This window comes from Labrus mixtus, chromosome 23 (genome assembly GCF_963584025.1).
Source record: "Labrus mixtus chromosome 23, fLabMix1.1, whole genome shotgun sequence".
Taxonomy (NCBI): Eukaryota; Metazoa; Chordata; class Actinopteri; order Labriformes; family Labridae; genus Labrus; species Labrus mixtus.
The window spans coordinates 14,304,358-14,318,000 of NC_083634.1; the positions used below are offsets into that span (position 1 = coordinate 14,304,358).

General features: G+C 43.2%; 1 protein-coding gene and 1 long non-coding RNA gene across 2 annotated transcripts in view; one reads left to right on the top strand and one right to left on the bottom strand.

Moving 5' to 3' along the window:
- LOC132958992 (uncharacterized) overlaps positions 1-13,643 on the bottom strand; it is a 195,624-nt gene that overhangs the window by 47,265 nt on the left and 134,716 nt on the right. The window lies entirely within an intron of this gene.
- plcb3 (phospholipase C, beta 3 (phosphatidylinositol-specific)) overlaps positions 1-13,643 on the top strand; it is a 50,598-nt gene that overhangs the window by 14,734 nt on the left and 22,221 nt on the right. The gene's annotated exons all lie outside the window — the stretch shown is intronic.

Genomic DNA, 13,643 nt, shown 5'->3' on the forward strand with positions numbered 1-13,643 from the left:
CACAATGCAAGTGTGTGTGTGTGTGTGTGTGTGTGTGTGTGTGTGTGTGAACATATCTGGGCCAGAGCACATGTCAGCCTGTATGCCTTCACATGTGTCAGCATATGCCAAAGCACACACAGAGGTTTAAATACTTATTTTATCCTGTATTGTATTGTTGTGTGTCTGTGTGTGTGTGGGTGTGTGTATGTGGGTGTGTATGTGGGTGTGGGTGTGTGTATGTGTGTGTGTGTGTGTGGTATAGAGATAATAGGCCATTTGTCGCCTGAGGTGCAATAGTGACATCGTTTAACAAAGAGTGTGCTTGTCAGTCATTTAATCTTTGTACTGTGATGATGAAGCTGATCCTTAGAATAACTGCAAACTTTTCATCATGGAACGTTTGGATGCTGGTCATCCATGGAAAAAAAAAAAAAAACCTTTTTTAAAAAAAACCAAACTGTGATATGTTTGTTTTCTTGGACCCAGTCATGCAAATTACTCATTTTCATAATACCGTGTCAGATTTTAATCTCGGAACCTAAACAATCCCCAAGTCAAAGCAACTTCCTGCAGCCTCCATGAAAACACAAAGAGAAAAGCAGCGCCGGTGCCACTTGGTTTGCCTTGTGCGCCGCAGTGTTTGGCTTTCTTTCACTGCTTACTTACTTACTCGGAGCTTTTCATCTTTTTGTTAATCTTGGCGCGAGCGAGCTGCTTTGTGGCCACTTCTCTGACTGCAGTAGCCGGGAAAGCATGCTCGCTGTTAGCCACAAAAGAAATGAAACATATTTCAAAAACATCCAGACCACACAGGCCAATTACAGGGAAATGAGGATATTTAGATAAGTTCCCAGCAGCAGGGTCGCTCAGAATTGTCGTTAATTTATGCTCGGTTTTCACAACGATGTCCAAAAAGTTGTTTATTGCAGCTCTTAAAGGGTTCTTTGTGAGTAGATTTTTGTAGTTATCGCTGTGGTGCTTTTGTACCGGGCTTTCCCAGATATCACTTTGTCAGTTCAATTGTTTGGCAAAATCTGCGTCTCCTGCTTTTCTATGGATTATATTTCTATAATTATGCAGCCCAACTCTGGCTCTCTAGAATAACTCGACAAATGAGAAACAGACTCCGTGCTCTTCTTCAGTCTTCTTTTTTTTTCTCCGTGCTGGTTCTTAAGGTGAAAACACATGCACGTATTGAAACGGACTGTCTGTGGCTTTGCGGAAGTCCTATTTAAAGGGAATGACGAGCGAACTTTACTGAAGCTTTAATTCTGCGTTGCGAGTGACTCCCCGGGAGATTTTCTAACCGGAGCTGAAAAGAAAGAGGCCACTGCATCACAGATATCCAGCTATTATTAATGAGAACAGTTAATATGCCTTTACACAGATGACAAGGGTATTCTGGACGGAAACCCATTTCTCTGAATAGAGCCACCCAAAATATTTGATCTCCTCCAGTCCAGTTTGCGTCTTGGCCGCTCTGCTTTTAATATGTCAAACAATACAGAATGGAAAACTAAAGACACCTGGCTTTGAAAACAACGATTCTTCTCACTGTGAAGGATTAAGGATTAAACGGCTTCCCAAAATCTAAAACCCCAAAATCTCATGAGAATCTTTTTTTTAAAAAACAAAGCTAACTTCAAGATGTAATGATAAGAAAAAACACCTTCTCTTTAGGAACTAGTGTCAGCATTGTATTCACAGGATTATGGGTAGCCAGATTCAGACAGACTCTGAAAGACCTTTAATGTTCCCTCACGACGAGCATGTTCTAGCCTTTTTCCATTCACCATCCATTATCCATAATTAGTCTTCTTACCTTTCTAACTTTATTTAGATCATCTGCCAACTGCCTCCTTCTTCTCGTCTTTTTTTCCCCCAAAGACATTTCCTCTTAAATCTGGTTTATCTCATCTTCTTTTCCCCCCTCTCCTCTTGTACATCCCATCTGAAGATGCAACCTTTCACCTTCTCTGCAGGTATTCCCCCCCGTTTCATCCTCCATCTGTTTCATGTCACCCTCATCTTCAGGCCTTACTTTGTTTAACATGTTACCTTAAGTATACCGCCATACTTTCCCCCCCAAAATGTCCTTCTTTGAGAACAAGGTTCTTCTGCTCAACCGGTCGGATTGGGACTGATATTTTCTTCCTCTTATTAATCTTCAGCATCTCTCTCTCTCCTGCTTCCTCCATCCGTTCACTCCCCACCCCATCTCCCCCTCTGCATCTCTGTGCAACGTGAAGAGGTTCCTTGTAAGATTTCTGATGCTTTCTTGTGTACCCAGAGTCCAGAAATTTCCCACAATGCTCAAGTCGGTTGCCATAACGAGTAACAGTCACCGACGGACGCACATAAACACTCACACGAACCCACAGTGGCTTGGCAGCGAAACAAATGGAGACACACCCCTCCATGCACCAATCGCGCGCTCTTTCTCTTTCTCTTTCCCTCACTGTTGTTTGCCTGTTTGTCTTTCAAGTCTAGACTATTTAAAATCACTGCGCTTGTTCGCATTTTCAGATAGAGTTGTCACCAACGTGATCAGGAACAGTTTGTTTTACTTGAAAGAATGAACCTTTATCTTGAGAACACGCAGATAACGTGTGTGTGATTTATACGAGCTGTTGTTCCCTGGGTGTTCTGCCGGCATAAATCAAGCAGGGCACTCCGGGAGGGTTGAATTTTATGAAAATATTTAAGCGCAGTGACAGCAGGAACCGGCGACATGAAATACGGGCTGGGCTTAATGTTGCTGTAACAGGTTTGATACTGTTTGATGTAGCACCTTGGAAAGAGAGACTACCGCTCTGCTAATTTATGTGATATGAAGGGCGGGTTCGTTCCAAGTGGTCTCTTTGATTAAACAGACGTAATTCACCGGTTTCCAAACTTGTGTGCAGCCGGAGTGCAGAAGGGAATAACTTAAGTCAATGGGAGCACATTTGGTAAAAGCATTACCTGCATGGGCGTGCCAAAAAACTTCACATTAGCACAGAGATTTTGGGAAAAGCCGTCCAACAAAACAGTACAGATATGTATTTTTCCAAGTGTTTAGGGTTTATTGTGTCCCCTCTTAAAGGTCTAAAGTCCCATAACATCCATTTTTGAAACCCTTCTCCGCTACGTCCTCAGTGCTGCTTGGGTTGGTTGGTTTTTTTTTTTCTGAGTCCAAAAGCTTGAACGCAAAGTGCATGCCAGTGGCTGAGGGTAACACAAGATCCGCAGGCACATCCCAAAGCCACACATCTGTTACAACACATTGCTTACTCCCTCCTGCTAATCCCGCTGTGCGTGTCCTTTTTTTTTTTATGTCCTCTGGACCCCGAACTCGCCTCCACCTCCTCTTTTTTTTTTTAACGACCACGACCTGAATGAGATGTTTTAGGTCGAGGCTTCGACTTGTGTTGTGACAGATGGAGGAGAAGGGTGAGAGAGTTCTCCTAGGAGGTTGTTGAGCTGGATGGACGTAAAAAAAACCAGTGCCGTTGATCGCTCCTAATTGGCGAGTTGATCGAAGGCTGAGAAAGTTTCTCGTTTTGTTCCATTGTCGAGAAGCTACAGCGGACTCCAACGGTGACCAAGACTGTAAAACAATGACAAAAAAAAAAAAAAGATTAAACCACTCCTGCAAGATCATCTTACAGTGTGCAGGTTTTAACATAATGTGACAGATATGTGGCCACGCCTGGCAGTGGACGATAGTGGTCACACTGAGGTCTGTATCTTTGCTGTTCAGTAAAAACAGACGCACCTGCAGCTTAAAGTGAATCTCTATTTCAATCACTATTTTAGTTTCCAATCTTGGTGCAATTAAAGGTTTCATATCAAGCATTGGATTCTTGACAATGGTGCATGATAGCTAGTTTGAAAATTGGATAATGGGAAAACCCTGATTCATTGCAGTCTAACACTTCATTCATTGGGAAGTAGATCTCTTTGGTTACAGAGACACAAAAGGTTTAATCTGAAAATGTGAGTGTCTCCCCCTTTTTATCCACACAGTCCAACAAGGTCAGTTATTAGTCATCGTTTCCCGGTTGAACTTGGAAGATAATTAGACTGAATTATGGTTTGCAAAAACTGAAGACTCGCCCAGTTTATAGCTGATCCTGGCTTAATGGCCCAACATGCCACAACAGAGAGGATGCGGTCTAATTCCCTCCACTTCTGTCTTACTTTGGCCGTCCTTCCGTTTTCCAGCCTCAGCTGCGGGGTCTCTCCCCGTCGCTGTCACTGCTTACGCACCTTCAATTAGTCATTCTCTCATGTTCTCCCCGCGTCCCTCCGTCTTGGGGGCAGCTGGTAGGTGTCGAGGAGACGAGGCAAAAGCTGCTCCGCTAATATAAACTGAAGGATGACACTTCCTCCCTCGGAGCTCTCCATCTTTTCTTGCTATTTGTCCTCCCCCCTCCTTCACTTTTTCCCATTTTTTTTTTTTGTTCCTTCCTTTTTTCTCACATCTCACATCTTCCACTCCTCTCCTTGACTTCACCTCCTTCCTCCTTCTCATGTCAACAGCTCTTTTTTTTTCTCCCTCCTGTGGACCCTTCCTACCCCAGTTATTGGCTCCTAATTTTCTTGCAACAACACTTCTAATCTTTCCAGTACTCCCACATTCAGCGTGGGAAAGCGGGCAGGAAGTTGCTAAGACCGGGGAGATGGGGGTTCTGGGGAATTTTGTTGCCCCTCATTCCCTCTATCATCCTCCTCCTCCTTCCACTCCTACTCCACTTTTCCCCTCTTCCCTGAATTCCTCTCTCTCTCTCTGTGCAATCCTTTTCTTCCGGTCCGCCTTCCCTCCCATTTTGTTAAGGTGCACAGGTCAAGTCAATTGTACCTGGTCTTTTTCAACGTTTGCCCCCAAGGGTGTAATTGAGTCGTCGGGGAACTACAATTAAGACTCTAATGGCGTGCAATTGATTTTACATACCTTGGCCAGATTGGGGGGTGGGAGACACACACAGAAACCACAAACAAACACTTACTCCAGTGTGTTAGGAATTACCTGTGATTTGAGTTCAGCAAACGCCCCGGGGTGACCACATACTTACTGGAGGAGTGAAAGTGGTTTGAACCACGTGGTTGGTTTGGGTTTAAAGTTGACCTTAAAATGGGAGACGTGCAGGATTTGATAAATGCACACAAGTTGTGATCGATTACGTTCTAAACACAGATCTGCATACGGGTTTAAAATGCTGGATTTTTAAGGCAAGTTTAACAATTTTGTTGTCAGAAGTTTGATTCTCTAAAAACAGACACGGACATGCACATGCAGCTGACGATCCCCTCCTAGATGTCGTCTCTTAACTCCAGCTCTCAAGCTGCCTCTCTCACTGTTACCAATGGCAACGCACAGTTAAGGAAAGTCTTGGCCAGATGTCCTTCATCGCAAAACTGCTACATCCACCAAAAGCCCCGAAAAGTTGATCGTCGCTTCCTGAGGCTTTTGTTGTTGTTGTTAGGCTACAGCCCGGAGGTTAAGTATTTCATGAACTCATTGTTTTTATTTTAAACCATTTTTGCATTTATCGATGAGACAGGACATATTTGTAGGAGAGAAGGAGGGATGACATGCCGCAAAGGGCCAGAGGTCGCAGTCGAGCCTCGGGCTGCTCTGTTGTGGACAGCAGCCTCTAAATATGGGGCACGTCATGTTTAACTGCTAAGATAATCTGCTGCCCAAGAAGGAGAGAATTTGGGAAATACACTGAATACATCAATTTGCTGTCTTGCTGAGAATAAGAAGCATCTCCAGACCTGGAAATGAAGAGTCGCATTAGTTTTTTCTGGCGCCCTTGTTATAGACAGACCTGATATCAGAAGTCCCACCCCTTCTTGCTTTTGATTGGACGGTGAGGGAGAAGTGGCATTGACAAGCACAGCTTTGTTTCCGAGAGTTGAACTCTTCTCAAATGCGAGTGCTGTGAGCGTATGGCAACAAAAAAACAGCTGATGCTGAGGGGGATTTTGCGCTGATCACTGAAAACGCTGAACTGCATTGGTCTTGTGTCGAAAAAGGGAACCCTCCAGTATCAATATCTTGAACTAACTAATAACGAAGCAAATACGCATGTTTCTTCAATACAGAATTATTCATTTAATGTTTTAAAACGTTAACAAATGTCTTCGTTTTACTTGTTTAGTCTACAGGCTGAAATCAGCAGATGTGCAGCATTTCTTTTCAATGACTGTTTGCTTAATCACTAGAATTGTCTGTTATTTATTATAGTTTTAATTGGTCATTTTAGATCCCTTAATTGTCTTCCATTGATGTATGAGAACAGGTACCTCTGGTTGTGTGTGTGCGCTCACAGCAGGCTGAAGTGTGTTTGTGTGTGTGTGTGTGTGTGTGTGTGTGTGTGTGTGTGTGTGTGTGTGTGTGTGTGTGTGTGTGTGTGTGTGTGTGTGTGTGTGTGTGTGTGTGTGTGTGTGTGTGTGTGTGTGTGTGTGTGTGTGTGTGTGTGTGTGTGTGTGTGTGTGTGTGTGTGTGTGTGTGTGTGTGTGTGTGTGTGTGTGTGTGTGTGTGTGTGTGTGTGTGTGTGTGTGTGTGTGTGTGTGTGTGTGTGTGTGTGTGTGTGTGTGTGTGTGTGTGTGTGTGTGTGTGTGTGTGTGTGTGTGTTCATGAGGGCCAGATGAATCGTAGTAGGATGAATGTTGGCAGGTATAAGTAGCGATCTAATGGAGATTATCTGCATGGCTCAAGTCAAACATCCCCCGAGGAATTAACTTGGAACAAGGGGTTTACATAACACACACTCTTTCATGTAGGAGGTCAGTCTATTAAACACACACACACACACACACACACACACACAGACCCAGGGGCAGGGGAAGTTAAGTGTGTCACTCACCCTCGACTTGAATGTGTGTGACAGCTTCCCCTCTGCCCTGTCTCTACTCGGTCGCATGTTTCATTTTCTGATGACATTATCTGTAAGTGCACATGGCGGGGATGTCTACATTTTGACTTTCCCTCTCTCACACACACACACACACACACAAACGCAAACACACACACGTACACAAACACTCGTATTCACACCGAAGAAATTCAGTTCTACATCTCATGAAGAACTGAAACACTGCACGGTATTAATTCCTTTATCCAAGGAGATGCTTCCTCAAAGTTTTTCATGTTTCCCTGTGAAAGTTTGAACACTACTTTACGCCTTGCAAAAAAAAAAAAAAAAAAAGTAATTTAAAAGAATAACGTGGTTTGTAATATAAATCTTAATCTAGTTTGAGGGATCATTTCTGCAGCCCACTTTGTACTGAAGTGCAAATATAAAACGACGCAATTTAAGATTTTGTACTAAACACACGCAGCCAGTTACTCATGCAGATTTGAAATAAGGTCAGAGCGTGGCTTTGATTAGATGAAAAGGAGAAGAAAAAAAGGAACTATGTCTTTAAAAGATCATAGACGACCTTTCTTGGTCAGCCTTGACTTCATGCCATATGGAGTTCCTTCGCAAAGAGGGATTATTACTGCCTTTTTATGTTGCACTCGCGCTCCGTTTCACAAGCCATAGATGAACTCCTTTCCTGTTTATAACTTGTCTACTTTCGTTTCTTGCTCCATTTGGCTCTGTTGAAACAACGTCAGCGTGTTTTCAGAGCGAGTGCAACTTTCTCTGATCCCGACGTGGCAAAGTGCGAAAGTGAAAATATCCTATCCGGCGCTATCTCCATTTCTGAGCTGCAGATTTATTGTACTGATGTTGAACTTCTTGTCTGAGGTTTTCCATGGTCCCGTTGAATCTGTCTGTGTTTTCATGTTTTTTGTCTAATCGACGAGGCCCGACTATCCCAGGGCATCCATATTCCTTTTTTTCTCACGTGGGTCCAGGTGGCCCAGCCGTTCTGAGATACAAGTAGAGGGGCTCCAAGGGAGAAAAAAAAAGGAACCACTAGTCTAATGTGTGTGTGTGTGTGTGTGGGCTGTGGGTGGCGGCACATGTCTGTTTCTGTTATAAATTAAATCCCATTGATCTATGTGTGTTTGTCTTTTGGGGAAGGTTTATGAGCCTTCCTGCAACTATTTTGATGCTGTGTGGGTTTTTTTTCTTAGTGTGTGCTGTGCCAGAATCTGCCCGTGTTTATCAGCGCCTGGAGACATTTTGCTATGGCTGTGTCGTTTATGTGTGTTCTTTTTTTTTTTTAATATATATTGACGTTCAACTTTTTTTTTTCTTTTTTTTTTTTCCGCTTACAAACTCTTCCGTTCACTCTAATTTATATATTTGAAGCACTTCCTCTTCTTTTTTTTAAATTAAAAAAAAAATAAATATATATATATTTTTTTTTTTATTAGGTGATGCAGAACAATACAAGACAAGTGAGGGATATGACAAGAACAAAAGTATGTAGGAGACAGGGGAGACGAATAAAACAAGGCAAACAGACAAGAAAAACAGACAATCATCTGGATTGGGGAAAGAGAAAGAGAAAATAAATAAATAAAATAGAGACTCTTAATATCTCTCTCCGATTACATATCAGGCCGGATGATCTTTGTCTAAGTGGCTAAAACGTTTCACTCTCTTCATTTTCACTCCCACAGAAATATGAAACGAAGTGGGGAGGAAACACAAAAGGGAAGGGTAGGGGAAAAACAAACAAACTGAGTCACACAGAAGACATATAACAAGGTGACACACACAGACAAAGTTATGGAGTGGTCCCATGGTTCACAGGGGTATTAAGTGTCCCTCTTCTTTCTCTCTCTATAAACACTTTGTTAACTTTCCAATCACCGCCATAAAACAGTTCGAAGGTCTCTTTGTTCTGCCTCTCCCATGTTTCTGTGTAAAGTCAAGGCCACTTCTTCCCTTCTCTCCTCTGCACTAAAGGCACCTCTGGCACTGTTCGTGTCAGCGTGTGTGTGTGTGTGTGTGTGTGTGTGTGTGTGTGTGTGTGTGTGTGTGTGTGTGCGTCCAGGAGGATCAGTTTCCTATATGCCGTCACCATGTGCCATTTGATAGGCGCCGTGATTGGTCACTGGAGACGTATTTAGCCGCAGTGATCTTTCAAAACGCCACACTCTTGGCGCGTCACAGGAAGGGAGTGGCGCTCTCTTGATTGTTTCGTTGCCCTTTTTTTGATATTTTTCTAATCTCAAGAAAATGAGTGGAGGACAGTGGCGCGGAAAAGAGGGAGGAGGGGGAAGTGGAGAGTCAATCAAAGAAATGCAGGAAGGAAAGGAGTGAGTGAACGTGGGCCTAATCAAATCACGTTCACATGAACTGTGCTTGTGTTGAGGGGCCTAAATATAGACTGACCTATGAATTATTGTTCTATTAAATCCCACCCAAACACGCATCTGCAGCACAATGTTAAATATCTCTCATAGAAAATCAATACCATCTTCTATCTTAACTAGAATATAAAATGAGAGCTAGCAGATTATTAGCTTAGCTCATACCTTGGCCTTGGTCAATACTTGGATGTGCATGGGTTGAAGGGGCAATTAACTCCTGAAGGTTGGAGGTAGTTCTGGTGAAACTGTTATTGACCTGCTAGCATCGCATTAGCTTTCTGGCTCATAGACTAAAAGCAATGGCTCTGAAATCGTCTAGCCTCAGGACCCACCACCAACGCCGTTTGGACCTTAGTCGGTACAAAACATGAAAGAAAGAAGCAAGAAACTGAACAAAACAAACATGATTAAAAAGCTCTTCAAAGGCTATTTTTCCAGGCACACATTCGCACCCAATGAAAATGGCTCCCCGGCCCACCTCTGGGTCCCGGCCCACCAGTTGAGAACCACTGGACTGAAGCGCTACATAAGCATTATGTCACCTGCTGCTGAGTCTCTTCACTGAAGTAGTGAACAAAGTTTCTGTTGAATTGGAAAAACTATGGGATGGAAAAAAAAAAAATGTCAGGTATTAGTCAGTTCCTTGTGTTTTATTTTGTTACATCTAATTAAAGTGCACACCAATGTAATGTACAGTATATAGGACTTCTAGCCATGGCTCATTTGCAGTTCTTTTCCCTGGTCAGGCTTTTAGGTAAAAACACACATGAAACAACAATGTGAAATAGACATAAAAAAAACTGAAGTAGCAAAAAAAACGGTAGTAAAAACGGTAGCGTAGCGGTTAGTGCACGCGCCACATGTACAGAGTCTGTAGTCCTCGAGAACTTTCTGTATTTACATCTGACCAATAGTTATTGAAAAATCTTAACATGTTTTTAGCCTAAAGAAAAAGCACATGGAAACAGTTTTTGCACAGTTCAGAGTTAAGAAGTTATCGTTTAGACAACTCTGCAGCCTGTTCTGCAACCTTTCTAGGGAAGGTGCTGTGACTTTCTGGAGGAGGAAACGCTCTTCCAACTTGGAGCAGATAAGACAGTCAAACAACGTTATCAGACGAGCTTCTGAGTTGTTGGTACAAAAAAATGTTGTGGTTGTGAAAGCAGGGAAAATAATTTAGTTTTAAAGCAGGAACAGTTCCGGCATGCATTGCAGCAGCGCACGCTTCGGTTCCTCAAACGCTTTCAGCTATCAGTCCGGCTAATCATCAGGTCAAAACAATTTCACATTCTCTAGAAGAGCTGGGGAGTGAATTGTGGGAAATGCTGGATATCGCAATCTAATGCTGAATTACACGAAGCAGGCTAAAAGATTACTCATTTCCTCAGTCCAAAGACAGTGAATTAAAGTCATTTCTGGCACTTTATTTACAACATGACTCCTGGAAATCTCTAATCCACAATCATTTTAAAGCCATAATGAGCCCACGGTCAGGTCTGAAGTGATAAATGGAGCGGGCTGTGTTTGGGTTTAGCACTGACAGATGAATGGAGCGCTACAGCTGTCATGACTATAGCTACATATTGCACACCGAAACGCACAGATACACACACACACACACACACACACGCGCGCTAACTGAGCAGAAGGCCAGAATATGTTAGGAATGTGCTCGGAGATGACCGACCTTCACACCCAACACACATGCACCAAGTTGCCTTCCCGGAGGTACACGTCTAATGTGCAAAAACACACACCTTCCCACTACACACTGACACATTTTCTCTGATCACTGACACATTTGTACTTGAAGAATCGCCTACGATTCTGTGTCACATGCATCTAATGCCTTCCACGCCTGCCATACACACTCGCATACACCCCAGTGTTGCTCAACAGGTCAGGATGTTTCACAAGTCAGGACCTGCATGTTGAGGATATTCCTGTCTGCATATTCCTGCCAGTGTGTGTGTGTGTGTGTGTGTGTGTGGCGGAGTGTGTGTGTGGCGGAGTGTGTGTGTGTGTGTTTTACATTACTAACAAAGGAGAAAATGTTAAGTGTCAGACACACACACGCGCACACACACACACACACACAAAGTTGTAGTCTCATTACTGTTGTCTCTAAGGAGTCACCATAGCAATGGTAGAATGAAACCATGGCCTGTGGGAGAGGAGGGGTGTGTGTGTGTGTGTGTGCGTGTGTGTGTGTGTGTGTGTGCGTGCGTGTGTGCGTGTGTGTGTGTGTACCACAGACCCAGAAGCGTTTATTCTCCCAGGAAGTAAGTTATTCTCCACAGGCCAATCAGAGGACAAAGTTTGAGACAGAGTTTCATCCAATTGGTCCAACACTTCGGACCTTGTTTTTTTTTGTCTGGCAGCCAATCCCCTTTGGAATCACACAGACAGCAGGGCGATGACATCACAGCTAGAGTGAAGTAACGAAAGAAGGAATGTGGTAGAGATGAGTTTCAAAACTCCGGCCGCGGAGTGTGTCTTCATAAGTTTTGACTTTGTTGTTGTTGTTGTTGTTCGTGGGGCGGTCTGGGTTCAACAAACTCACAAGCATGTCCAACTTTCAACAATCTAATCTTAACCCTCATGCATCACTGATCAATGACTTAAGAGGGGTAGTAAATTAAACTGAAGCCTGAGTGACTTGAAAGACTTTAAGATGAGACGGAAAAGCAGCACAGAGAAGAAGAGGAAAGATGAGTTGAGAAAATGTGGGATTTGGTGAAACGGCTCTGGGGGACGAGCGCAGGACTAAACAAATATTTACAGTGTGTCTTCCTCTCTGTTTATGGCTGATTTTATGACAGCGCTCTCCTCCTCCTCCTCTTCTGCATCACTCCCATTTTTGTCTCTTGCTTCTCCTCCAGGCCAAGTTATACCCCCCCCCACCCCCCTTTGCCCCGCTCTGATGTTGCATAACCGTTTTCTTATCTTCCCCTCAATGTGTGCTTTGTCTGTTTACATGTGCGGGCATACATGTGTGCATTTGTGTGACTGCATCTGTCATGCAAATCAGCTCCAAAGATCAGCCAAGACAACTGTGAGTGTGGGGGTGTGTGCGCAGAGTCCCTTCCAGATATCACCTCTCTGTTTTCCATTGTCTCATACAAACACACACACACACACACACAGTTCATTAGTCAGTGGTTGTGTTTTATGTCCAGAGGAGCAGGACAGTCTGATAAGAAGATAAATAAAAATGGATTTAATGGGAGGAGAAATCCTAGAAAGCTTCTAAAACTTCAGCCTGAGGAATTTATCAAAACAAAGAACTTTTATTCAAGTGTTTTTTTTTTTCCTCTCATCTATCTTATAACACACTTTTGTCTCGTCAGCATGTCTGCCTGCTGCTGCAGAACCTGTGAAGCTCACCAAAGTGTTACACGGTGAATAAAAAGCAGAAATAAAAAAAAACATTTGCTTATTATCACTCAAAATCAAACTGAGGCTGATGGCAATATCTAAACTTTGTTTTATTCTGTCAAACTTTGAAATGCTGATTTTAAACATAACATTGGGGAATTGATTACATAGAAGTCTCTAGCACATTTCATAATCCATTAAAAGAGGTTTCAAAAAGACATCTGGCTCAAAGTTCTCATGAAATGGTTAGCTCAGAGTGCTATTTGATTTAGCATGGCTGTGTTTCCTTTAAAGACAGAAAGCTGACATAGAACTTTTACGAGGAGTTGATCAGCGTTTACAGCAGCTAACAGCATTGGATTAATAATAGATTGATAATGAAGCTCCAATATTGTCTGCTAGCTTGTCCTTCCTCTGCAAGAATACTTACAGCATGAGCTTTGGTTATTTTTTTGTGTCTGATACCGGTATAAGTTTGAAAATCAGTGCAAGACATATGTGTTAAAAAAAAACATCTATTTAGATTTTTTAAAGATCTTTTTGGGGGCTTTTTATGCCTAATTTACAGAGACAGGACAGTGGGTAGAGTCACAAATCAGGGAGAGAGAGAGTAAGGCATGACACGCAGTAAAGGCGCCAGGCCGGATCTGAAACCAGGCCCGCACCGCCCCGAAGACTGCAGCCTCTGCAAATGGGGCGCGCGAAACCGCCACCTAGACACAGGTGCCCCAGTTACAAGGGAGCTTTTAGACCGTGAAGTCAACCTGGGCCAGCTGTGGTTCAGCGGTCGAGTCAGTCGTCTCGCAGTTGAAGGTCGGAGGTTCAGTCCTCATCTTGAAGTCTCCGTGTGTAAAACACTGAACTGCGAAACGCTCCCGAGTGGCACGAGCCGACTGCACGTGAATGAAGATGATAAACGGGATTCTATAATACTGATGGTCACACTATGTGAACATCCTCTGCCTTCAGTGTGTTAATGAGGGATTCGTGTAGTGTTAAACAGCTTTTGTGTGGGCGG